Source organism: Peromyscus eremicus, chromosome 8a, assembly GCF_949786415.1.
Source record: "Peromyscus eremicus chromosome 8a, PerEre_H2_v1, whole genome shotgun sequence".
Taxonomy (NCBI): domain Eukaryota; kingdom Metazoa; phylum Chordata; class Mammalia; order Rodentia; family Cricetidae; genus Peromyscus; species Peromyscus eremicus.
The window spans coordinates 12,272,697-12,298,106 of record NC_081423.1 but is presented as its reverse complement, the minus strand read 5'-3'; the positions used below and the strand labels follow the sequence as shown (position 1 = coordinate 12,298,106).

The window sequence follows — 25,410 nt, the reverse complement described above, 5'->3', positions numbered from 1 at the left end:
CCGGCTGGGGCTGGCGGCGGCAGCCGGGGGCGCTGACAGGGCGCGGAGGGCGGGGGAGGCCGGGAGGTGTCACCCGGCCGGGCGGGGTGGAAGTGCCTGGAAAGTTTGTTTTCGGCTCCGCGCAGCCTGGAGCCGAGCCTCTGGGCTTACCTTGAGGGCTTCCCTGCGGAGGAGAAACCTCTGGCCTTTACCTAAAGGAGGATCTTGGGAAGCAGGAGATGCGAGTTTCTGCTTGTAGCACCTGATGCTGGCAGCTCCTTTCCAGATTCTTGGTCAGCGGGGCATTTCGGTGCTCCTCTTGCCTGTGGTTCTGCGCTCAGTGAGGTGGGAAGCTCTGGGAGGCCGGGCTGAGAGGCCCTAGTGAGGGCAGCCTAAGTTTGACAGGGAGGAGGGGTTTTAGGGGAAAAACAAAACAAAACCCAAAACCAAACCAACCACTTGTTGGGTGAAATGTTTCTGTTTTCTCTGTGTTGTTAAAAGTATCCATAGTTGTCTTGTATTTTCTGTTAAGTTTTAGAGTTCTTAGGATCAAGATAGATCAGCGTGTCTACCTTGTATGCGATATGAAGTGGGTGATGGAATGATGTCAGATGCCTAGCAAAATTTGGTTCAGAAGGCAGACCCCCTTGGGCTAGGGCTGTAGTTCAGTGGTGATCTGCCTGTCTCATAGGTTCAGGGCTCTTGGGTTCGATCTTTTACCCCTACCTTCTTTGTGGGTGGGGCGGGGCGGGAAGAGGGTTGTAGGTCCCTTTACTCGGGCAGACCCAAGAGACTCACTTGATCCAGTTTGGTCTAGGATGCGGCTGTGGTAGTGGTTTTTAGATGTTTTTGGAGAGTCATGAGCCCCTTTGAGAATCTGAAAGTATGGGCTCCCGTTGAGAAGCATGCACAGCTGCTCTGAATTTTGTTGCTACTGGAGGCTCTTGAGCCTTCTGCAGCTCATCTGTGGACTTCCAAGTTATAACCTTCCATTGTAGAGATGGGTGATAATTAATCCAAGTTCTAAAAGGAGGAGGACCTATCCAGTTGAGAAAAATGGTGAAAGGCAAAAGGGTGTTGCAACACTTGTGTCTTTACCCCGGGGTGCTTGGGCTAGCACGCAAAAACATGAATCGTGGAAGTCAGAGTGACAGTATTGTGGATGCTTATGAAGTGAACTTTTACACGGTGGTGCTGTTGCAGTGTGTAAGGTGTGTATCTGGTGGTGTCTGTGTGAAGAGGAAGAGTGTTTTCTCACATAGTCTTGACACTTCCATGATGGACATTTGATTAGCTGCAATTTTCTCGTCATCAGGCAGCTTTTTCAGTGAGCAGAAGAGAATTACAGAATAAATGGTAGACTGCTCTGTAAAGAAATGAGAAGAACTTAGTCATCGAGAGTCCCCCCCACATGTGGGAATATGCCTTGTTTCCTGTTAGGAATGACAGAGGTGGCTCCTGTGATGGATTTTCATCTGAGGACTGGAAGATTTGCATGGTTAAAGTGTATTTGCATTTGAACTTTAACCTGGCATACTGACACTGTCTCAATTAACTTTCCTCAAAGCCTTTCCCCTTTACACTTGTAAAGCCAGCAGTATGACCTGAGGCTGTGGAAATAGGTCTAGCTTAGTCTGCCGTTAAGGTGGGCCAGAGGTTTTAAGTACCATTTATTGAGCTCTTACTTCAAGGCAGATATTTAGATACATACTTCATTCATATTGTGTTGTGAGGTAGATATTGTTCCCATTTTATAGGTGAGGTCAAGTAATTGACTCATAACATTGGGTTTGACCAGAGAATCCAGTGTCACTTTTCTGTCATGTGAGGATCTCCCAAGGGGAGGCTCTGTGGGCATCTTAGGGAGTAAGGAAGTCCCCAATGCAACTGCCCAGGTTGTCTTCCTGGAGCTTGAGCCTCCTAAGTATTTTAACTGTGCCATATTGGAGGAAGAGGGACATTATATTTCTTTGTGTAGATGATCACATTCTTTGAAACAGGCCCTGGGGCTCATTTCAGTTGTGTCCTGTCAGAAAACACCCACTTGGAAGAAGCTGTGTGTGGTTTGACCTCATTGAGGACTGGTGCTCTGCTGGGGTGAGGCTTGGAGCCCCCCCCCATCCCCCTTTGGAAAAAAGAGATGTGGTTTGGTCAGAGGGAGACATGCGGACTTGAGAATTTAAGGTGCTTTAGATTTTCCAAAGGTGCTGCATCTGTCAGGGAAATTCAGAAAGCATGCAAAAAAGTGCCTTCAGATTATCAAATCATCGAAAAATAATTTTTTTTAAAGATAAGGATTTCGATATATAGTCCCTAGCTGGTCTGGAGCTTGCTATATAGACCAGGATGGCCTTGAACTCAGAGATCTACCTGCTTGTTTCCCTTGTGCTGGCATTAAAAGTGTGTGCCACAACCAGGCCTTGATACATTTCCTTCCTTCACTCCCACAGGGTTTCTTTGTATAGTGTTGGCTGACGTGGAATGCTTAGAGATCCACCTGCTTCTACATCGCAAGTGCTGGGATTAAAGATGTGTACCACCACCTGGCTTTTTTTAAGATGTATTTTTAGCTGGGCCATGGTGACACACGCCAGGGCTACGCAGAGAAACCCTGTCTGAAAAAACAAAATTATTTTTATTTTATGTGTATGAGTGCATGCTTATATGTACATCATGTGTGTGCAGTGCCCTTGGAGGCCAAAAGAGGGCATCAGATCCTCTGGAACTGTAGATGTAGATGGTTGTTAGCCACCTTGTGAGTGCTGGGAACCTGACCCCTGTCCTCTGCAAAAGAAAGAACTGCAGAGCTTAACTTCAGACTGTGCCACATTTCTTGAGTTGGTGCTTAGGTGCTCTGCCTGTCATGGAACAGGATGCATTTCAATCTCCAGTGATGCAGGCAAGGCAAGGTCCCCATAAGAGATGGAATCAGAGCTTGTTTCATGTTTCTTTTCGAAACATATTTATATGTGTGTGTGAGTAAATCCCATGTGTTCGTGGGTGCCCTCAGGCCAGGGGAGGGTCTCAGATCCCCTGGAGCTTGAGTTACAGGTGGTTAAAAGCCACCTGATAGATGTGCCAGGAACCAAATTTGGGTTCCAAGGAAAAGCAGGAAGTGCTCTTAACCTCTGAGCACTTTTTAAACAATCTTTCTGACATGGATTTTATGAGGAGGATATTATCTTAGCTAGCAGCTGTCTGTAGAGATATAGGGCTGAAGGTGGGTCTTGGCCTTCAGGCTGCTTTCAGTACAGTTTTGGGGAAGAGGAACATGTGTCTCCCTTTTCAGCCTGTGTCCTCATCTCTACTTGAGCTGGAGTTAAGGTACTCCTAGGTAGCTGATTGAACCTGGTAGGAGTCAGAGATGGGCATATAAGTGATGAGCTGGGAGTGCTGTAGAGATGAGGCTGTCTGAGGTGATGTGTTTGGAGAATAGTCCTTAGAATGTGTTTTCCTCTTTCCAAGTAGTGTCTCTGTGGAGTGGACAGGGAATCCCGTGTGGTTTTTCAGTTCTATGAGGAGAGCAAGTCATTGCAGAGGAACACTGGTACAGAAATGACTCCCTCAGCAGGTGCGAGTGTGCCCCAGGCCTGTCTGTGGGATGACAGGTGGCAATGGGGTATGCAGTGCAGTTGTTTTGAAGGCAGGTTCAAAGGGCAAGTCAATGGGGGAGGAAGTGTTGTGTGGAAACTGTAAGTTTGGGACATATATCAGTCAGATCTTCTCAGTCATGCATTCTTCTGTGACTGGATCATATTGTTCACTTGTTTGGTGCGATGCCAGACCTTTTTAAAGTTACTTGAATGTTGTGAACAGGTTGTATGTTCAGTCTCCAGCTGTTAGATCAGAGCAGTGAGCACTTTCTTAGAGTCATAGGGATGTGTTCTCTCTGTGATGAGAAAGGGCTTTTGGGATTGAGATAGCGGTTGGGTTCTGCTTTGGTACCTGACCTTTGTTTGCATTATATAGTCATAGAAAGTCTGTTTTTATTGTTAATCCAGGAAAATTTTTTGATATTAAAGTTGATTTTTTTTCACTCTAAGAAATTGCAAGTTGTTTTTAAATGTGTTAAGAAAGATACTTAAAAACTGGGTGGTAGCCAGGTGGTGGTGGTGCGCACCTTTAATCCCAGCACTCGGGGGGGGGGGGGGGGGGGCAGAGCCAGGTGGATCTCTGTGAGTTCAAGGCCAGCCTGGGCTACAGAGTGAGTTCCAGGAAAGGTGCAAAGCTACACAGAGAAACCCTGTCTTGGGGAGGAAAAAAAAGGAAAATAAATTTGCCAAGTATGCCGGTGCATACTTATTGTCCCAGCTACTTGGAAGGCTAAGGCAGGAGAATCCCTGAATTCACAAGTTTGAGGAAAACTTGGGCAACATAATGAGAGCTTGTCTTTTTTTTTTTTTTTTTTTTTTTTTGGGTTTTTCGAGACAGGGTTTCTCTGTGTAGCTTTGCGCCTTTCCTGGAACTCATTTGGTAGCCCAGGCCAGCCTCAAACTCACAGAGATCCGCCTGGCTCTGCCTCCTGAGTGCTGGGATTAAAGGCATGGGCCACCACCACCTGGCACGAGAGCTTGTCTTTTAAGAAACAAAAAACAGCTACTCAATTTGTTATAAAGGATTGGCTTTTAAAATATTTATTATCTATTGAGAAAGGGTTTCACTCTGCAGCCCTGGCTGGCTTGGAACTCACTATGTAGATCAGATTGTCCTAGAACTCACAGAGATGCACTCTGGATGCTGAGATTTAAAGGTGTGACCACTTCCCTTTTCCTTTTTAAAGATAGGATCTCATATAATGGGCTGGATTCAACATAGTATGTAGCTGACGATGACCTTGAACTTCTGGTCCTGCCTCCACTTTCCAAGTGCTGAGGTTACAGGTTTGTGCAGACCACACTGGGAAGCATTGACTCCTTATCAAGGGGCTTGATCCAGGGTTGTGTTTTTAGGTTGCTGGATTATACAGAAGCCACAAAAGCTAGAACAGCCAGTGCTAAAAGGTTCTGCTCACTACTGAACATGAATATGTGGTTTCTGCCTGTAGTTTTGTCAAGAGGTCAGTTGAAGGTGGGCAAATGTTTTTTGTGTGGCCTGGTGATTTCCCTCATTTCACAGATAGATCAGTACCCTCTGTGCCAGTCTGTGTTTCAAGTCTTTCTGAAGGGAGTCATAGTACAGACCTTGTTTGAAGGTCTGTCTAGATGCCAAGGATGTTCCTTTTGGAGGTGTGTGTCTTGTGTGTGCCTGGAGAAACTACAGCTGGTCTTCCCATTTCAGAAGCCTCAGGTCTCAGCAGGTTTTGGTCAAAATGCACTCCACCAGAGACATAGCTTTTATAGCGAGATTGTTGTTAAAGCATCGTTCTCAACTGTTTCCTCTTTTGAAGTTTGAGTTTTTGCAGGAGGAAGGAGTTGGAGCTCTAAGTAGCAGCTGAGTATTGGATACTGTTAGAGAAGGCTAGTAAGATTTTCAGAGAAAATTATCTGAAAAGTCTCACCAAGTGCTTTGACCTGCAATAGAAATGTGAGAAGGAGCCGGATAGTGGTAGCACATGCTTTTAATCCCAGCACTTGGGAGGCAGAGGAAAGCAGATCTGTGTGAGTTCGAGACCAGCCTAGTTTACAGAGTCAGTTCCACGACAGCCAGGACTACAGGGAAACCCTGTCTTAAAAAGGAAAGAAAGAAAGAAATGTGAGAAAGGTCTTGAGCTAATTTTTAGTTTTTCCTTAGTGTTTTTGGGAGACCTAAACTGGGTATGAGGGGCAGAGCCTACAAGGCTATTTTGTCTTCTGTGGAGCCTTAGTTGTAGGTGTGGCTGGCACCTGTGCACCTTTCTCTGGATAGGAGGGAGTCTGGAGTTCACTCACGGTTGCTGTCCCTTGCATGTTATCATGCTTGTGGCTGGCCACTGCTGCTTTAGTGTTCTTACTGCCCTTTCCTGCTGGCTTCCTCTCCTGGTTCAGAGCACTCCAATGACTTGCTGGATAGGTCCTCAGGTGCCTCCTCCTCTTCTCTCCTGGTTTGTCCCAGGGTCTATGCCTCAGACACTGCATGCGTGTGTGTGTGTGTGTGTGTGTGTGTGTGTGTGTGTGTGTGTGTGTGTGTGTATACATACACACCTACACACCTACACTCCTACACTCATACACACCCATGCCCAGACAAATGTCCAGGATGTTTGTGCCTGTCAGGTTCTCAGTGGCCTCTTGTCTTTTTCATGTTCTTCCTCTTTGCCTGAAGAAATTCCCCTCTGTGGAAGGCCCCTCATAAACATTTCCCATAGCTGTACAGCCTTGTCTGACCAGTCTACTCCATGGTGGCTGCCCCTTCCCCAAGCCTTGGTTCTATACCACATCTGTTCTGTGTTCCATGTCTGCTTCTCTAAGGTAAACTCTATTGTACCCTTGGCTTTCAGAGCTTCCAGCCTCTAGGTGACTCATGTTGTTTTTTTCTCACTCAGTCCTCTTGGTTCTGATACCTGGGTTTATGTCCTGTGATAGCACTGGACACAGTCCTGCTCCTCCAGTCCCTCTCTTAAGACAGGACCTTGCCATGTATTTTAGGCTAACCTGGAACTCCAGATCCTCCTGCTTTAACTTTCCTAGTTCTAGAATTCTGGTATGCATCACACCTTGTTTTCTGTCTGTCTCTTTCTTCATGTGTGTGCGTGTGCGTGTGTACATGTGTGTGCGTGTGAGAATTCAACTCCTAGTATCATTTCTCTGAGTCACCCACCCTTGTATTTTGAGACAGTCTCTCACTTGGGGCTTACCAACTAGACTGACTGGCACAAGATCCATGTGTCTGTACTTCTGAGTGCTGAGATAAAGAGAGACTCGGGACCACACCCAGCTTTTTATGTGGATTCTGAGAATTGAACTCAGGTCCTTTGCATGACAAGCACTTTACTGATTTTTCATCTCCCCAGCCCATCTCTTTCTCTTCTTTCTCCTTTCCCTCCCTCTCCCTCTTTTTCCTCTCTCTTCCCTCTTCTCATTCCTCCTCTTTTTTACATGTGTATTTACATGTGTATGTGTATATGTGCCTAAGCATGGAACAGGAGGTTTGCTAGGTTCATTGTTTTGGTTAGATGACTGGCCAGTGCTGAGATTATTGGAATGCACTACTGTGCCTGGCATTTTACTTGGTTGCCAGGGATCTGATTCAGGTCCTCTCCTCATATAACAGCACCTTACCCTCTACCTTATTTTTGAGACAGGGTCTTTTCACTGAACCTGGAGCTCACCAGTTCAGCAAGACTGACTGACATGGTGTTGCACCTCACTTTTTACGTGGGTGCTATCGATCTGAACTCAGTACTTACTAACTAGACAATATGCTATACACCTCCCCACCCTGTTTGTTTTGTTTTGTTTTGTTTTTAAAGCACGGTCTTGCTATGTGGCTCAGACTAGACTACAGTTTACTATCTGCCTGTCTCAGCCTCCCAAGTATGGAGGAATCCCTAATTTTTACTTAATATCCTTTTTCTTTTCCCAGAGTCTTCTGTGGGCATATTCGCCCTTATGCCTCCTTAGGCTCTTTGGCTGTGACAGTTTCTCATATGTCATTGTTTTTGATGACCTTTGCAGTTTTTTTTTTTTTTTTTTGTTTTTTGTTTTTTGTGAGATGATCTCTCTATGTAGTTCTGATTGTCCTGGAACTCACTGTATAGACCAGGCTGGCCTTGAACTCTCAAAGATCTGCTTGCCTCTGCCTCCTCTGCATGCTCCACCACCTCCTGCTTACCTTAGTTTTGAAGAACAATGATCAGGTACTGTTGGATGCCCAATGTTGGTATATGTGTCCTTGTGATTAGACTGGGGTTATGGGTCTTGGGGAGAATACATGGGATTAAGTATCATTTTCATCCAATTACATCAAGGATGCATGCTGTCAAAGTCTTTTATCAGCTTTCTCTAGTGTGAAGTATCCCCCTTCCCCAATGTACAGCACACCTCTAGTGAATGGGGTATCAATTTGTTATTTTTTGTTTGTTTTTGTTTTTTTGAGACAGTGTTTCCCAAGCTCTGGCGTTGGAACTCACTATGTAGACCAGGCAGGCCTCAAACTCACAGAGATTCACCTGCCTCTGCCTCCTGAGTGCTGGGATTAAAGGAGTGTGCCACCACCACCACCTGGCCTGTTTGATTTTTTCTTTCAATATTTATTTTTATGTCATTTGCATTGGTGTTTTGCCTGCATGTATGTCTGTATGAGGTTGTTGGATCCTCTGGAACTGGAGTTACAGACAGTTGTGAGCTGCCATGTGGGTGCTGGGAATTGAACTTAGTTCCTCTGGAAGAGCAGTCAGTGCTCTTAACCATTCATTGAGCCATCTCTCCAGCCCCTCAACTCCCTCCACCTCCGGTTTGATATTTTTATACTCTGAAAATGTTTGCTAATCACAAATAACTTAGTTTCAGCACAAAGCTGTGGATGTGGTGGTATATGCCTCTAATCCCAGCATTCAGGAGGCTGGGGCAAGAGAACTGCTTTGCCTTCCAGGACTGCCAGACAACAACAGAGCAAAAATGAACTTCTAAATAGTGTTGGAATATAGATTCTTTATAGAGTTAGGGCATTTAAATTTTTTTGTGTACTTTGTATGTATGGTGTCTGTGCATAATGTGTGTGTTGGCATGTGTGAATGAGTACATGTGCATGTGTATGGAGGCTCTAAGTTGATGGGTGTCTTCTCACTCATTTATTGAGGCAGTGTCTCTTGCTGAACTTGCCACTTCCAGTTAGTTTAGGCAGCTTGCCCTGGAGGTCCCTTGTCTCTGCCTTCTGAGTGGTGGTATTACGTGTTTTCTACCACATCTGCTCAGCTTTTTATGTTGGTGCTGGGGATCCAAACTCTGGTTGGCAAGTGCTTTATCTACTTAGCCATCTCCCCAACCTGGTTAGGATTACTGAAGATCATAAATGAAGAAAAATGGTATTTTTAGCCTGTTTTTCAAGTTTCACCTTGGAAAAGAAAGATGACTAGGCATTTGCATAAATGACAGAACTTTTGGTTGTATTGAAGTTGAAAAGTAAGGTGATGGCAGGGTGATACCATGCACATGTCAGCACAGAGGGTTTGGGTTTTGGCTCCTTGATTATGTATGGGAGGTTAGCCTTGGGTCAGCTGCATCTGAGCAGAACTTTGGCTGCAGTGATACTAGGGTGCATGTCCTTGGTGGACAGTGCTTGACAGCCCAGCTCTGGGACTGAAAGGGATGTGTCTTCTGCTTAGAATATCAATGCAAACTTTGCCCCCAGACAGCTCTCTTGCTGGGTCATGTCCATATCAGTCTTTGTAGTTCCCTTCCTCAACATAAGAGTGTCCTGGACCTGTAGAGCAACACCCAAAGAACTAGATCTTAATTAAATCCAGAACTAATTTCTGAGCCACCAGATGACATGGTCATTTTAGTACCTTTCTATCATCTTGGTTGTTGTTTTTGTTTGTTTGTCCCCACCTCCCCACCAATTCCCTAACCCATGAAAAGTGGTATTTCAAAGAAAGCTATTGTTTACTTTGTACATTAAAGTTCTCCCTAGGAAGTTCTGACCATCAAATGTTAGATAAAAATCTATATTAGCTGATTTTACTGCCCAGCACCAGTGTCATGAGCTGAATTTTCAGTCTTAATTGGTGAGGTGTGGCTGGATCACTGTCCTCACACAACTTCACCCTCAGTTTCTGTAGAAGAGCCTCAGAGATGCCAGTCCAATCTCTCTACTCCCAGAGAAAGGCCATTTCTGTTAAGATCCTTAGGATTGGTTTACCCTGTATCCCCTGAAGCTACCTTCGTTAATAGTATAGGGCTTGCTCTGGGCTCTCCTACTTTGGGCAGGGTCCAAATGGTCTTTTCCCTGGGCTTGGCTCGGCTTGATTTCCAGAGTGAGTTCTGTAGTAGCAAGAGGAGTAAATGCTCTGTGGGTCGGTGCAGTTACCTACAGAACCACAGCTACATTCCCAGGATACTTGTGCTCGTGGTGGTCATGGTGTAGGGGTGCTGGTAGTGGTGGTGGTTGTGTCCTAGCACTTAAGTTTCAGAGCAGCTCATGCTAGTTCAGGGTTTTCTGCTGTGTGCTCATGCATGATGTGCAGTGAATGGATGCTGAGAGCTCCTCCATCATCCTAGGCAGGCTATGTCAGATGTCAGAGCTAGCATGTTAACACTGGCTGTTGTACAGTACCATTGCATGGACTTTTACTTTAGATACTAATGGGAGCAGAACCACCTTGGGAGAATTGCCTGAGCCCTGGCTTTGTTCAGTCCTTCCTTAGGAAGGCTTGCTCTGTACAGCTACAGCAGCCAGATTCTAGGGAAGTTAGAATCTTAGAAGCATGATTAGCTACTCATTCCTGACCTGATCTCTGTTTTCTAACTTCCCATTGAATGTGGACACTTACCCATCCTACGTCTCCTATAGTTTATTCTGGACCCAGATAGAGAAAATGTATTGCTTCTTCTGTCACAGAAATCCATAGCAATTATTGCATGTTTTTTCTATTAATCAGCTCATTTTTTTGCTACAGTTTGACATTTTTCTTTCATGAGTTTTTCATTGGTCCAAATTATAGTCTTTTACTGATTTTATGTACACAATTGATTATTATCAGATACACAGTATTTTTTTAATGTGTATCTAAATACAGAATTTATTTATGAATTCCTTTTATTCTTAGTTTAGAAAGCCAGAAAGCCAGCCTGCTTGCCTCATGGACTAAGTGGTGCTGTTTTTGTTTTAAGGCTTAGCCCTTCCTGTGCAGATGCTGTCGGCACTGAGCACTATGTCTGGATCAGAAGGGCAAGGGAGGTGTCTGGTGGATAGTATAAAGAAGTGGTCATGAACAAGATGGACTCCATGCTCCTGGCCTGAAAAAACTCTTGGGCGAGAAACATTTCTGTTTAGGAGACAGCTTGCTTGATGTTTGCTTCTCGTGAGGCTGGCTAACCACTGACTGTCCCATGGCCTGAAGGAAAAGGTCAACAGTCTGGCATTTCAGGTGGTTTATGACTGGCAAGAATGGTGTTCTGGCAGAAAGGTTCAGCCTTCTTGGAGCTGCTGTGGAGGGTCTGCTGGAAAGACGGACATCCCAAGGAAGAGAGGAGAGGATAGTTTGGTTTGCCTGAGCAGGGACATGGCCAAGAGTGGAGGAAGTTTCTAGTTGCAAGTACTGTTGTATGCAGGTTGGGAATGCCAGGCAAACCTTACTTGTTACTTAGCTTGTTTGCACACAGACTGGGTTCATTTGTAGACTCAGATCATTTGACAGTATAAGCCAAAGAAGTTGGTCATGTTAAGAAATATATACTGGGCCGGGCGGTGGTGGCGCACGCCTTTAATCCCAGCACTCGGGAGGCAGAGCCAGGAGGATCTCTGAGTTTGAGGCCAGCCTGGTCTACAGAGTGAGTTCCAGGAAAGGCACAAAGCTACACAGAGAAACCCTGTCTTGAAACCCTCCCCCCCCCCAAAAAAAAAAGAAATGTATACTGGGACCGGATGGTTTTGGTGCATGCCTTTAATCCCAGCACTTTGGAGGCAGAGGCAGGTGGATTTCAGAGGTTGAGGCCAGTCTGGTCTACAGAGTGAGTTCCAGGACAGCCAGGTCTATACAGAGAAACCCTGTCTCTAAAGACCACCCCCCAACAACAACAAAATCATACTGGGGCTGGAGAGATAGCTCAGCAATTAAGAGCACTGGGTGCTTTTCCCATAGGATCTAGGTTCAATTCCCAGTACAGACAACATAAAAAATAAAATGCAAAAAGAAAAAAAAATCATACTAAGTCCGGTATAATGGTTCATGCCTTTAATCCCAGTTTTCTGAAGGTAGGAGGATTGAGTTGGAGGCTAGCCTGGCTACATTGAGAGATACTACAAAAAGAAAAGTTCATACTAAACTTTTTCTTTTCTTTTGGTTTTTTGAGACAGGGTTTCTCTGTGTAGTTTTGGTGCTCCATAGACCAGGCTGGCCTCAAACTGACAGAGATCCGCCTGGCTCTGTCTCCCAAGTGCTGGGATTAAAGGTGTGTGCCACTGCCTGGCTTTTTTTTTTTTTTCCTTTAGTTATTGAGTATTGACCCTAAGTTTTTTTCAAGTTCTATAAATTTGTGCAAAGCTATCAAGATAGTTTCCACACAAAGTCAATATTATTTTAATTTTAAATTACATTTATTTATTTTGTGCATGTGTGTTTGATCTCTAGAACAACATGTAAAGGTTGAAGGAGAGAACAGACTCCACAAAGTTATCCTATGATCTCTACATGTATTGTGTGGCATGTCCCCCCTGCTGCACACACACACACACACACACACACACACACACACCATATAAATAGAAATTAAAAATAGGGATGGGCATCGGAGGTGCATGTCCCTAATCCCATCAGGGAGGCAGAGGCAGACAGATCTCTCTAGGTTCAAGGGCAGCCTGGTCTATACATAAGTTCCGGGACAGCTAGGGCTACAGAGAGACCTTGTCTCAAAAAATAATGAGTAAACTTTCTTTTGAAATACTTAAGAGTTATAATAAACACCCCCGCCTCAGCTTGCCTAATGTGAACACCTTTCTAAACCCTGATGTTAGCATAGGACAACACTGCTGATGGGACTTAGGACATATTTGGAACCTCTTTACTTTCCTCTATAAGATCGTTTTTCTGTCCAAGGTTACCATATTGCATTTAGCTGTGATGCCTCCTCCACCTCTGATCCTGTGGCTTTCCTTATTTTTTCATGACCTTTTATTCTTTTTGGAAAGAATACTGGTCAGGTATTTTATAGAATATCCCATAATTTGGATTTGTCTGATGTTTCCTTTCTTTTTAAATGTTTGTTTATGTATGAGTATTTTGTCTGCATGTATGCCTGCATACCAGAAGAGGGCATCAGATCCACTATAGATGGTCATAAGCCACCATGTGGTTGTTTGGAATTTAACTCAGGATCTCTAGAAGAACAGAGCAACTAGTGCTGTTAAACATTGAGCCATCTTTCCAGCCCTTTGTCTAATATTTTCTTTTTCTTTTTTTTTTTGGGGGGGGGGTTGAGTTTCTCTGTGTAGCTTTGTGCCTTTCCTGGAACTCTCTCTGTAGCCCAGGCTGGCCTCGAACTCACAGAGATCCACCTGCTTCTGCCTCCCGAGTGCTGGGATTAAAGGCGTGCGCCACCACTGGCCGACCTAATATTTTCTTGTGATGGTTATAAGGAACCCTATGGAACTGAGATGCCTTCTACATCCTTTTGGGGTTCATGTTGTCCACATAACTGGTGATGTTAGATGAAGTTCATTGTACTTATTAAAATTAAGCCTGTGGTCAATGATGCTTGGAGTGTGTGTCATTTATTGTAGATATTTTTATTTTGGAAAGGACTATTCTGCTTTTCCAGTCAAGTCCTTCTGGATGAAGACACTGGTGATTTGGAGAGTTCCTGATTGTTGAAGGTGGGAGCTGGCCTGAGTACAGACTCTCCAGACAGTCACTATCTGCAGGCCTATATACTTCTAGGACACTGTGTAGGAATAGAGACATCCCAATAGTGCAGTGAGTGTGAGTTCCTTGATAGGACTGGTTTCTTGGAAAGAAAGAAGGAAGGAAGGAAGGGACGAACGAAGGAAGGAAGGAAGGGACGAACGAAGAAAGAAAGAAAGAAGAGCCGGGAATGGTAGCATATACTTTTAATCCTAGCACTTGGGAGGCAGAGAGAGGCAGGTGTTTCTCTTAAGTTCAAGGCCAGCCTGCCCTACATCGTGAGTTCCAGGATGCCAGGGCTATGAAGAGAGACCTTGTCTCAAAAAAACAAACAAACAAAAAACAAACAAAAAAAAACCCAAAAAATTAAAATTTAAGTTACATTTATTTATTTGTTTGCTTTATGTGGGTGTGAGCACTTGTTTGCCACAGGACATATGTAGAGGTCAAAGGACAACTTCTGGGAGTCAGAGGACAACTTCTGGGAATCATTTCTTTTCTTCTACCAAATGTATCCCAGGAATTGAACTCAGTTGAAAGGAAAAGCTAAAGTGCCTTTACCTGATGACCCTTGCTGACCCATCTCACTAGCCTGAGACTCTTTTTTTTTTTTTTTTAAAAATCAGGGCCAGATCCTTGTCTCCTACTGCTTTTGGAGATGGCACTTTGTATCAATTTACTTCTACACACTTCAATTCTTGCTGCTTTCTCAGGAGTCTGCATCCTGCCTTTTGTGATCATTGTGGTTAGTGTTGAAACCCCCTCAAATTTGTTTTCAGGTAAAACTGCAGTACCGTTTATTGTATGGCCTTTGCCTTGAGTCACATATAAATCTAGTGGCAGTTTGAGGCTTTTAATTAAACAAAATTTTTTTTTTTTTTTTTTTTTTTTTTTTTTTGGTTTTTCGAGACAGGGTTTCTCTGTGTAGCTTTGCGCCTTTCCTAGAACTCACTTGGTAGCCCAGGCTGGCCTCGAACTCACAGAGATCCGCCTGCCTCTGCCTCCCGAGTGCTGGGATTAAAGGCGTGCGCCACCACCGCCCGGCAACAAAAAAATTTTTAAAGATAGTTTTGCTAAGTAGAGAAGGTTAAACTTAGATTCACTATTGTAGTCCAAGCTGGTATAACCTTAAGTTCCTTCTTCCTCAGCCTCCTGAGTGACTGTGCACCACCATGTCTAACTTCAGTGTTTGTTTTCAGACTTTGATCTTTCTATGTTGTCCATATTGGCTTAAACTCACAGTTGTGCTGCCCCAGCCTTTCAGTAGCTGGAATTACAGGCACATGCCACTGTGTCCACCTTTTTGTAGGTTTTTTGTTTTTTTTTTAAAGATTGAACCAAGTGTGGAATTTCTTCAGGTGCAGAACTTGGGAGATAGGCATTTCAGAAAAGCCAGGACTTTGGTTCGTTTGCCTCAGTCTGCAGCAGTGGTTCTCAACCTTCCTAACGCTGTGACCCTTTAATGCAGTTCCTCATGTTATGGTGACCTCTAACCATAAAGTTATTTTCATTGCTACTTCATAGCTGTAATTTTGATACTGTTATGAATTGTAATGTAAATATCTGATATGCGACCCCTGTGTAAGTGTCATTTAACCCCCAAAGGGGTCATGACCCACAGCTTGAGAATCATTAATGTACATACAGCCTTTTCTCCACATGGTGTCAGTAGATGTTAGGAAGGTAGAAATTAGGGGTTGGGGTGATGGCTCAGTCAGGAAAGTGCCTGCCAATCAAGCATAAGGACTTGAGTTCTGATCCCTAGCATTCATGTAAAAGCCAGGTAAGGCTGGTCGTGATGACGCACGCCTTTAATCCCAGTTCTCGGGAGGCAGAGGCAGATCTTTGTGAGTTTGAGTCCAGGCCTGGTCTACAAAATGAGTTCCAGGATAGCCAGGGCTACACAGAGAAACCCTGTATCAAAAACAAAAACAAACAAAAAGCCAACCAACCGACCAAAAAGTCAGGTAAGTATCCCCAGTGTTCAGAAGATGGAGACAGGCCAATCCCTGTAGCTCGTTGGACAGCCAGTAACCTGTTGGTGAGCTCCAGGTTTAGTGAGAGACTGTCTCAAAAAAATGCTGTTGAGAAGTAATTGAGGAAGACCCCTGATGACAACCTCTGGCTTCCATGTATGCTCAACATGCACTCAACACACAATAAAAAAAGGTAGGATGGACAAGATAGACTAGCACTGCATATAATGAGAGGTACTTTGAGGAAAGGGTGACATTGTTTTCTGGATGTTCATTGTTTCTGGGCCTCTACAACAGTGGCTGATAGGTGGAGGGCCAAAGGACCTCTGGCCTGTTGAAACCTGTGGTTAAGTGCTCAAGAATTAGCTGCAAGAATGTGGAATCTCAGGCTGGCCTAGTGCCTTCCCTTTTCTTCCTGTTTCTGGCAACAATTCTAAATTGGTAGACGTGTGAATGTCATGCTTGTTCAGAAAGACGAACAGAAAGATGTACAGATATTTCTGTACATGTTGAGGTTGTTTTGAAAATTTCCTTTGGAGTTAGTCATGAATAGTGGTACAGACTCTCTGTGTTTTGCTTGATCATTATTGATTTCAGTAAGAAGCTCTTTATTAAGAATGTGTAGCTAGGGAGCCCAGCAGGAAGATGGTTAGGGATAAACTGAGTTCTCGAGCCTGCTGGAGGGGATTCCTGCCTGATGACTGTTACTCATGTGGTAAGCAGTATCCTAGGGACTGGTTTTGTTATTCTCCTATTTCAAGCAGAGAATAGCTTCTAAGGATTAAAAACAAAAATTTGACCCATGAATCCTGCATTTTCCTTTAGGGTCTCTCAGTTGGAGTAGTCATATTACTATGGTGGTACATTCATACATGGAAAATATTGGGTAAACACAGTGTCTTCAGGAGTCTGGAACTTTCTGATAGGCCCCTGTTCAGCTTCCAAGGGATCTTGCACCTTGCCTGGAGAGATGCTTTTCCCATTACATGGGTAATGGATAAGCCATGCCTTGCCAGGATAGAGTTGAAGGACAGTGGAAGGAGAAGACGCAGTGAGTTAGTGTGAGTGAACATAAGCAGTATGACTGCAGCAGTGACAGGGCTGGAGGAGCAGAGATCTTAGCTTGTCAGGTCACAGACTGCCGTTGAGGGGAGTGGTTTGATAAGGCTGGAACTCTAGAGGAATGCCTACACTCGGGAGTATGTGTATGGGTTGTGTTCTCTCTCTCTCTCTCTCTCTCTCTCTCTCTCTCTCTCTCTCTCTCTCTCTCTCTTCCTTTTGCTGCCGCCTCCCCCTCCCCCCATGCAGCCCTGGAGGAAGGTTCTTTCTATATGACAAATATTCATATGTAAGAGTTCATCTCAGCATTTGACTGGAGTCCTAGAGGCCAAGGTTCTTTTAAGGAGCTAGCACTGAAGCTGGAAGCTGATTACAAGGTGCCAGGGTCAGAGCTCTGTGCCTGTAGGCTCTGAGACATCATTCTAATTTTCTGACTAGATTGTGGGGAGAAACATTTGTTGAATGAATTTAATTCCCAAGGAAAGATTCATGGTTAAGTAGTGTATAATATAATTTCAAATTAGAAACACAATTATTCTTAGTTGTCAACTTTAATATGTTAAATTAATTTTAGCAAAGTAAAAGCAAGAACCTATTATTATTATTGTTTGCTGGCTAAGAATAGATTGCACTTAGTAAAGCTTTTAATAGATATTTATTCTAAATTTTACCTAGGAGTTTTTGGCAGTAACATGGAATTTTTGTAAAAGTTTATTTTATGTGTATGACTGTGTGCCTGCATGTGTGTATATGTACCACATGTGTGCCTCTAGCCTCCAGAGGCCAGAAGGCAGCTTTGGATCCCTGGAACTGATGTTGCAGATGGTTATGAGCCACCATAGCCATGCTGGGAACTGAATGTGGGTTCTCAGCAACAGCAAGTGCTCTTAGTCACTGATCCATCTCTCCAGGCCTTGAGATGGAATTAGTCCATAGGCTGGATTATCTTTAAGTATCCTGTTATTTCTAGGATTTATTTTCTGTATATGATGTTCTATCTGCATGTACCCTTGCATGCCAGAAGAGGGCATCAGATTCCATTATAGATGGCTGTGAGCCACCACGTGGGTGCTGGGAATTGAATTCTGGAAGAGCAGCCAGTTCTTTTAACCACTGAGCCATCTCTCCAGCCCCCAAGTATCATGCTATTTTTAATTTTTGGGTTTTTTTTTTTTTTTGGTTTTTCAAGACAGGGTTTCTCTGTGTAGCCTTGGCTGTTCTGGAACTCACTCTATAGACCAGGCTGGCCTCAAACTCAGAGATCCTCCTGCCTCTGCCTCCTGAGTGCTGGGATCAAAGGCGTGCGCCACTACCGCCTGACTCATGCTATTTCTTTCTTTCTTTCTTTCTTTCTTTCTTTCTTTCTTTTTTTTTTTTTTTTTTTTTTGAGACAGGGTTTCTCTGTGTAGTTTTGGTGCCTGTCCTGGATCTCGCTCTGCATCTTATTTCTAATACAGCTCTCGTAGTTACTGATTTCCTCTTGTCCTGTACACAAATCTGCATTCTGAAAATACTAGTTCATTTATCTGTTCTTTAGCAAATATCCCTTAGTATTTAGTCACTCATTCCAAAAGAAATTAATGAACAAATGAGTGAATGAATGAACACGGAAGTCCAAAACGCTTTATGGACCTCATATGGTCTCATTGATAAAGTTCTTCAGAAGCTCATGCCTGTCCCTCACCAAGACCTACTGCCCACATCTTTTCCTTTCCAGAGCTGGTCCTGGTTGCTGCTCCTGCTGCTCTAGTCCAGAATACTCTGTCCTTTGCAGCTGTCAAGGTTAACAGTCTGTCCTTCTCTCAGAAGTCATCCCTGTTAACTCATTGATGGATTCCTGTTGTGTACCAGATGTCTTGTCTTACTTTCCTCTAAAAGTTGCACATGCATTTCTTTAAAATTCTCCTTATAGTGGCACATAATTCATGCACCCTCCCTCCTTTTGAGAAAGGGCCTCATGATGTAACCCTTGGCTTGACTGGAACTCTCTATTTAGACCAGGGTAGTCTTGAACTCAGAGATCTACTTGCCTCTGCCTCCTGAGTACTGGCATTAAAGGCATGGGCTATCATGGTGGACCTGATTTTGGTTTTGTTTGTTTTTTAATACCTGAGAATCATCTTGGACAGGAACATTACTGTTTAGCTGGCCTCTATCCATGCATAGACCAGGCTGCCCCACCACAAGCTGTGGCTCCCCTTGTAAGCTAAGCCAGTTATATCATTCTGCTTTATCCTTAGCCCCATTGCAAGGACAACTTGGTGTCAGGTAATTAGGGAATGTGCAGTTTTTAAAAAGTGTATAGCTCCACATTTAGCAAAAATAAGCTTCTATGTACCTGGCTATTAGTCTCCTGAGGGTCAGTGAAGCTATTGTCTGTAGCTATGGAAGACTCAAGATGTCTGATGTGGGACTTGAGAGAAGATGCTGCTCCATGGTATGCTTCTACATACAGTGCCATCCCCCTGTTCTTTGAGGGCCACTCCATTGTTTTCTGCATCTCATTAATATATACCCTGCCTCTGACTTTGCCTGAGCCTTCTACTTCATGCCTGTAAAACTGAAGCCAGAGCTGGGCGGTAGTGGTGCATCCCTTTAATCCCACCACTCTGGAGGCAGAGGCAGGTGGGGGCAGGGTATCATGCAGGGCTTCTCTGTGTAGCTCTGGCTATCCTAGAAGTCACTCTGTAGACCAAGCTGGCCTAGAACTCAGAGATCCATCTGCTTCTGCCTCCTGAGTGCTGGGACTAAAGATGTGCACTACCATGCCTGGCTGAAGCTTCCAGTCTTTTTGGTTTTTTTTGAGACAGGGTTTCTCTGTGTAGCTTTGCGCCTTTCCTGGAACTTACTTGGTAGCCCAGGCTGGCCTCGAACTCACAGAGATCCGCCTGGCTCTGCCTCCCGAGTGCTGGGATTAAAGGCATGCGCCACCACCGCCCGGCTAAGCTTCCAGTCTTAATCACAAGTGAGAGTGACTAGGATTTAGGGTATAGAATTATATGTAGGAAAGGCTAGTGGTCAGTTTGTGACTGGGGGAGAGGATGTAGTTCTTGAAATAACAAGGTGTCTATAGGACAGGTAGAGTTTTTTAAAAATATTTTAGATTTATTTTTATGTGTATAAAGGTTTTGCCTGCATGTATATGTGCCCATGTGCATGTCTGTTGGATTCCCTGAACTGGGGTTACAGATTATTGTAAGCCACTATATGGATGCTGGAAATCAAACTGGGGTCTTCTGGAAGAGCAGCCAGCCCCAAAATAGAGGTGATTTTTGTTGGTTTTGTTTGTTTTTGATGAGATTTTTTCATATAGCCTGGCTGGCCTGGAACTCTGTATGTAGACCAGGCTGGCCCTGTTTCATCTGCTTCTGCTTCCAGATTGCTGAGATTAGTCAGAGGTTTTCTGTTGTTGCTGCTTGTCTTTGAGATGCAGTTTTACCCAGGTTGAACTTACTGTATAGCCCAGGCCACTTCCTCAAACTCCTGGTGATCCTATTAAGTACTGGGGTCATAAGTGTGTGTCAGTATATCCAGCCTTAGTAAATTAAGTAAATGATGTGCTCTGACATCCAAAGAGAAGAGAGATGGTAGACTGGCTTTTTGTTGCTTTAAATTTCTCCAGAAATTTAAATTTCAGAATCTGTTGAGTAACCAAAAACATTTGCTTACCATAATTTTGGGTTACCATGTGGGTGGCAAAGTGATGGGGCTGTGCCTCAAGGGAATGACTCACCCCCAGACCCTAGTCAGCTGGGTTCTTTGGCTGTGGGGCCTCTTCAAAGCCACAGGTTAGAAGAGACAGCAGGGCCCTCCTTGGCATGTGGCCCTTTAGGCAATGTGTATCTAATAACAGTTGTAATACAATAAGCATGTAGACTTTACACTTGAGGGCTTTTTTCTAAGGCATTTCATTTCACAATTGATGTTTTAAAAGGTAAGATTGCAACTATCATTGCCTTTTACTACACAAGTAAAATCAGTCATTAAATCATAGTGATGGTTGAAAGTTAGGACTGCACTGAGGGAGGCACAACCATATTGACCTTGTGAACATTATCCAGCTGGGGAGAGGCCTTGAGAGGAGTTTGGCTAGTGCACTATAACCGAGACAGGAAGAAATTACAGAATTCCACAGAAGCATTAGGTTGACAGGAGATGATGTTCTTATGCTCATACGAGTGGCACTTCTGATGGTCAGTGTCAAGAGCCCAGCGTTGGTGCATGACCATGTGGGCCTAGCCTAGACTGGTATCAGGAGGCACTTGGGTTCTTAAGGGTGGTGGTATGTCTTAAGCTTGTCTTTTTAGGATTCTAGAAGGCGCCTGAAGTTACTCCAGAAAGGATTCTAGGGTGTAGAGGTCCCTGTATGGTACCCTAAGGGCTCTGTTTGGAGTGCCTATTCTGCCTAGAATGCTGAGTTGAGAGTTGCCTCTGCCTCCAAGACTTTACACTGGCAGGTCCTTTGTTGGAAGACGGGCTTTTTTTTTTTTTTAAGACAGAATTTCTCTGTGTAGCTTTGGAACCTGTCCTGGAACTCGCTCTGTAGACCAGGCTGGCCTCAAACTCACAGAAATACGCCTGCCTCTACCTCCTGAGTACTGGGATTAAAGGTGTGCTCTACCACTGCCCAGCAAGACAGATATCTTTTGAGTTTTTGCGTTCCTTGAGTGTTTGGTCAGATGTCCTCATCCTAGTAAGAGCTGCTGCTGCTTTTATATGTATATGTATATGTATATGTATATGTATGTGTATGTGTATGTGTATGTGTATGTGTATGTGTATGTGTATGTATGTATGTATGTATGTATATATAGTGTATGAGTGTTTTTCCTGCATGTATGTATGTATACCACATGCATGTCTGGTGCAAATGGAGGTCAGAAGAAGGCATCAGATTGCCCAGAGCTGGAGTTACAGATGATTATAAACCAAATCCCAGGTTCTCTGCAAGAGCAACAAGTACTTTTAACTGCTGAACCATCTCTCCATTCCCTAGTAAGAGCTTCTTGATTGTTTGAAAGTATACTATCCCCATCCAAATAGTACTGACTTTCTGTGTAGCTTCTTGGGGGCCTCGTTTTTTTTTTTTTTTTTTTTTTTTTTTTTGTTGTTGTTGTTGTTGTTGTTGTTCTATCAGTGCTGCAGCAATGCAGAATCGATACTAGGTACTTAGTGGGTGGAGTTGCTTAAGGGGCTTTGGATCTTTGGTAGTTGAAACTGCTTTAGAGTACTAGACCAGATTCAGATTCTGTAGTCTTACACAGTGCTTGTGCTAAGCAAGCTGGGCTCTGAGACTGTATTATCTGTTGTTGCTACTTCAGAAGTCTAGTGTCCATTATCTATATCACTTTGGTTTTGATTTCCAAATGAAGTTTTTTCTTTTAGCTATGTGGAGACTGCTTGTTATATTTAGATTTCAAACCTTATAGGAAAGCAAAACTTTAAAATGTGTGAGATGTATCTTGCTGTTACAGGTCACATTCTGAACATGACCATTGCAGCACTGTCTAAGTTGCTTTACCTTCCCTGGTCTCTTCTTTCATTCTGTCCAAATACTTGCCCAAACATGGTCTAGCCACATAGTAGCCAGGCCTATCCTGGCTCTTCCTGCACTCTCCATATTTTATGTAGCTACCCCACTACTGTAACTGGGTGGTTCTAGAACAAGAAGACATGTCTGTCTGTTAGCATGGCCCCAGAGCCTTGCTAGTACAACAGCTGTGTTTGCTGAATAATAAGATGAATAATACAGTTAATTTACAGTTCTTAGAGAAACTAATGAACAAAGTGAGTGAATATGTGCTTATGAAACCATAGAAGGAAGTGCCTGGGAGGAATGTGGCATACTTTGAGAAGTTGCTTCTTGTCTTGTGCTGTTTGCAGTGGGGTATGCTAAAGACCCTGGCTCTTACGTTTTCTGGGACTGTGGAGTTGGTGATATGCTGTGGGCTGTGCAAACAGTGCAGCGCTTGCTGAGAGAGGTTCACAAGGGTGAGGGCAGCATAATCCTGGGGCTCTTAGGTTGAAAGTAGATGGTGGTGTGTGCTAAAGGTGCTGTTCCATGGTATGCTTCTACATAGAGTGTCACCCCCCTGTTCTTCGAGGGCCACCCCATTGTATTCTGCATCTCATTAATATGTATCCATCTCATTAATATGCCTCTGACTTTGTTTGAGCCTCCTATTTCATGCCTACAAAACTGAAGCCAGAGCTGGGCGATGGTGGCGCACGCCTTTAATCCCAGCCTCTGGAGGCAGAGGCAGGGAGATCTCTGTGAGTTCGAGGCCATCTTGGTCTACAAAGTGGGATTCAGGACAACTAGGACTGTTACATAGAGAAACCCTGTCTTGAAAAAATAAAACAAAAAATCTAAAGCCAGTTTGGCTTAGCTCGGGCTCCAGAGCATTTTGTACCTGCCCATGACACACTGACGGCTTCAGACAGGTGTCAGCGGCAGAGACATCTAGTTTGTGTTAGTGCTGAGTGTACCTTCAAAGAAGAGTTGAGTTTTACTTTGAGTATTTTCTGTCCTTTTTTTTTTTTTTTTGAGACATGGTTTTGCTATGTATCCCTGGCTGGCCTTGAACTCATACAGAGATTTGCTTGCCTGTCTCCCAAGTAGCTTTAAACTTAAAAAAAGAAAAAAAAAAATGAGGGTTGGAGATATGGCTCAGCAGTTTAAGAGGCTCACTGGTTGCTCTTCCAGAGGACCTGGGTTTGGTTCCCAGAACCCACATGGCTGTTCACAACAGTTTTTAACTCCAGTTCCAGAGGATCTGATCCCCTCTTCTGATCTCCACAGGCACTGCATGCATGTGGCACACAGGCATACATTCAGGCAAAACACCTATACACATAAAATAATTTTTTAAATTAAAATTTGCTATTTTTTGTATATGAGTGTTTTTTCCTGCATGTGTCTGTGTATCATATGTGTGCCTAGTGCCAGTGGAGGCCAGAAGATACCCTGGAACTGAAGTTATAGACTGTTGTAAACTATCATTGGATACTAACATTGAACCAAGGTCCTCTGGAAGAGCAGCTGATGCTCTTAACTGCTGAGCCATATCTCTGGCCCCTCTGAACTTTTCAATGGCATTTTATTTTAGGCTTGAGTGATACTGTCAGGCATCTTAAAGGAAAGTACCAGCATTATGTGTCTTGTGTTCACAGCTAGGAAAGACTTGGGTTGAAATCTTTCTCTCTGATGGGCTCTGGGAAGTATAAGATAAAAACTGGACCCAGCCAGACTTCTATTCAAGTTTCTGACTGGTCTAGTTTGTATTCTGGAGTGGCTTGCCTATACCATAAAGAAACAGGGTGTTTTTATAGCAACTAAAGTTTTCTTAGGTGTTTTCTTCTCAGTTTTTGTTTTTTTTTTTTTTCTTCGAGACAGGGTTTCTCTGTGTAGCTTTGGTGCTTGTCCTGGATCTCACTCTGTAGACCAGGCTGGCCTTGAACTCACAGAAATCCACCTGCCTTTGCCCCCCCCCCCCCCAGTGCTGGGATTAAAGGCGTGCACCACCACGCCAGGCATGTTTGTTTTTTTTTGTGTGTGTGTGATGTGTTTTTAAGATTTATTTATTATATATAGTGTTCTGTCTGTATGTATGCCTGCACACCAGAAGAGGGCACCAGATCTCACTATAAATATATGTGGTTGCTGGGAATTGAACTTGGGACCTCTGGAAGAACAGCCATTGCTCTTAACCTCTGAGCCATCTCTCCAGCCCCCAGAGTAGGTAGGTTCTTTTTTTTTTTTTTTTTTTTTTTTTTTTTTTTTTTTAAGATTTATTTATTTATTATGTACAGTGTTCTGTCTGCATGTATGACTGCAGGCCAGAAGAGGGCACCAGATCTCATTATAGATGGTTGTGAGCCACCATGTGGTTGCTGGGAATTGAACTCAGGACCTTTGGAAGAGCAGCCAGTGCTCTTAACCTCTGAGCTATCTCTCCAGCCCCCGTAGGTAGGTTCTTAACAGAATGAATTGTTGACTTGGGCCTGGTTTTTCTTTTTTTTAAATTTATTTATTTATTTATTTTTATTTTTATTTTATTTTATAATTTAATTCAATTTTACATATCAGCCACAGATTCCTTTGTTCTCCCCCCTTCCCCCAGCCCATCCCCCATTCCATCTCCTCCAGGGCAAAGACTCCCCTGGGGATTGAGTTCAACCTGGTAGATTCAGTCCAGGCAGGTCCAGTCCCCTCCTCCCAGGCTGAGCCAAGTGTCCCTGTATAAGCCCCAGGTTCCAAACAGCTAGCTCATGCACTGAGGACAGGTCCCGGTCCCACTGCCTGGATGCCTCCCAAACAGATCAAGTTAATCAACTGTCTCACTTATCCAGAGGGCCTGATCCAGTTGGGGGCTCCTCAGCTGTTGGTTTATAGTTCATGTGTGGTACATATATACAATACATAGTTCAAATGTGGTACATATACACAATGGAATACTACTCAGCAGAGAAAAACAATGACATCATGTGGTTTGCAGGCAAGTGGATGGATCTAGAAAAAATCATCCTGAGTGAGGTAACCCAGACTCAGAAAGACAAACATGGTGTGTACTCACTCATAGGAGGATACTAGATGTAAAACAAAGATGACTAGACTGCTACTCACAACTCCAGGGAGGCTACCTAGAAAACAGGACCCCAAGAAAGACACAAGGATTGCCCAATGACAGAGAAATGGAAGAGATCTACATGAGCAAACTGGACGTGGGGGGCGGGGGATGATGAAGGGCAAGGGTCGAGGGAAAGAGAGCTTAGGGGAGTGGGAGATCCCAGCTGGATCAAGAACAGAGAGGGAGAACAAGGAAAGAGAGACCATGATAAATGAAGACCACATGGGCCTGGTCTGTCTTTGTTGTAGCGGTATCTTCTTCATTCTAGGGTGTTTAATGGGGTCACTGC

General features: G+C 44.0%; 1 protein-coding gene across 2 annotated transcripts in view; it reads left to right on the top strand.

The window, feature by feature from the left end:
* The window catches only part of Pdpk1 (3-phosphoinositide dependent protein kinase 1), a 75,589-nt gene that overhangs the window by 9,584 nt on the left and 40,595 nt on the right, over positions 1-25,410 (top strand). The window lies entirely within an intron of this gene.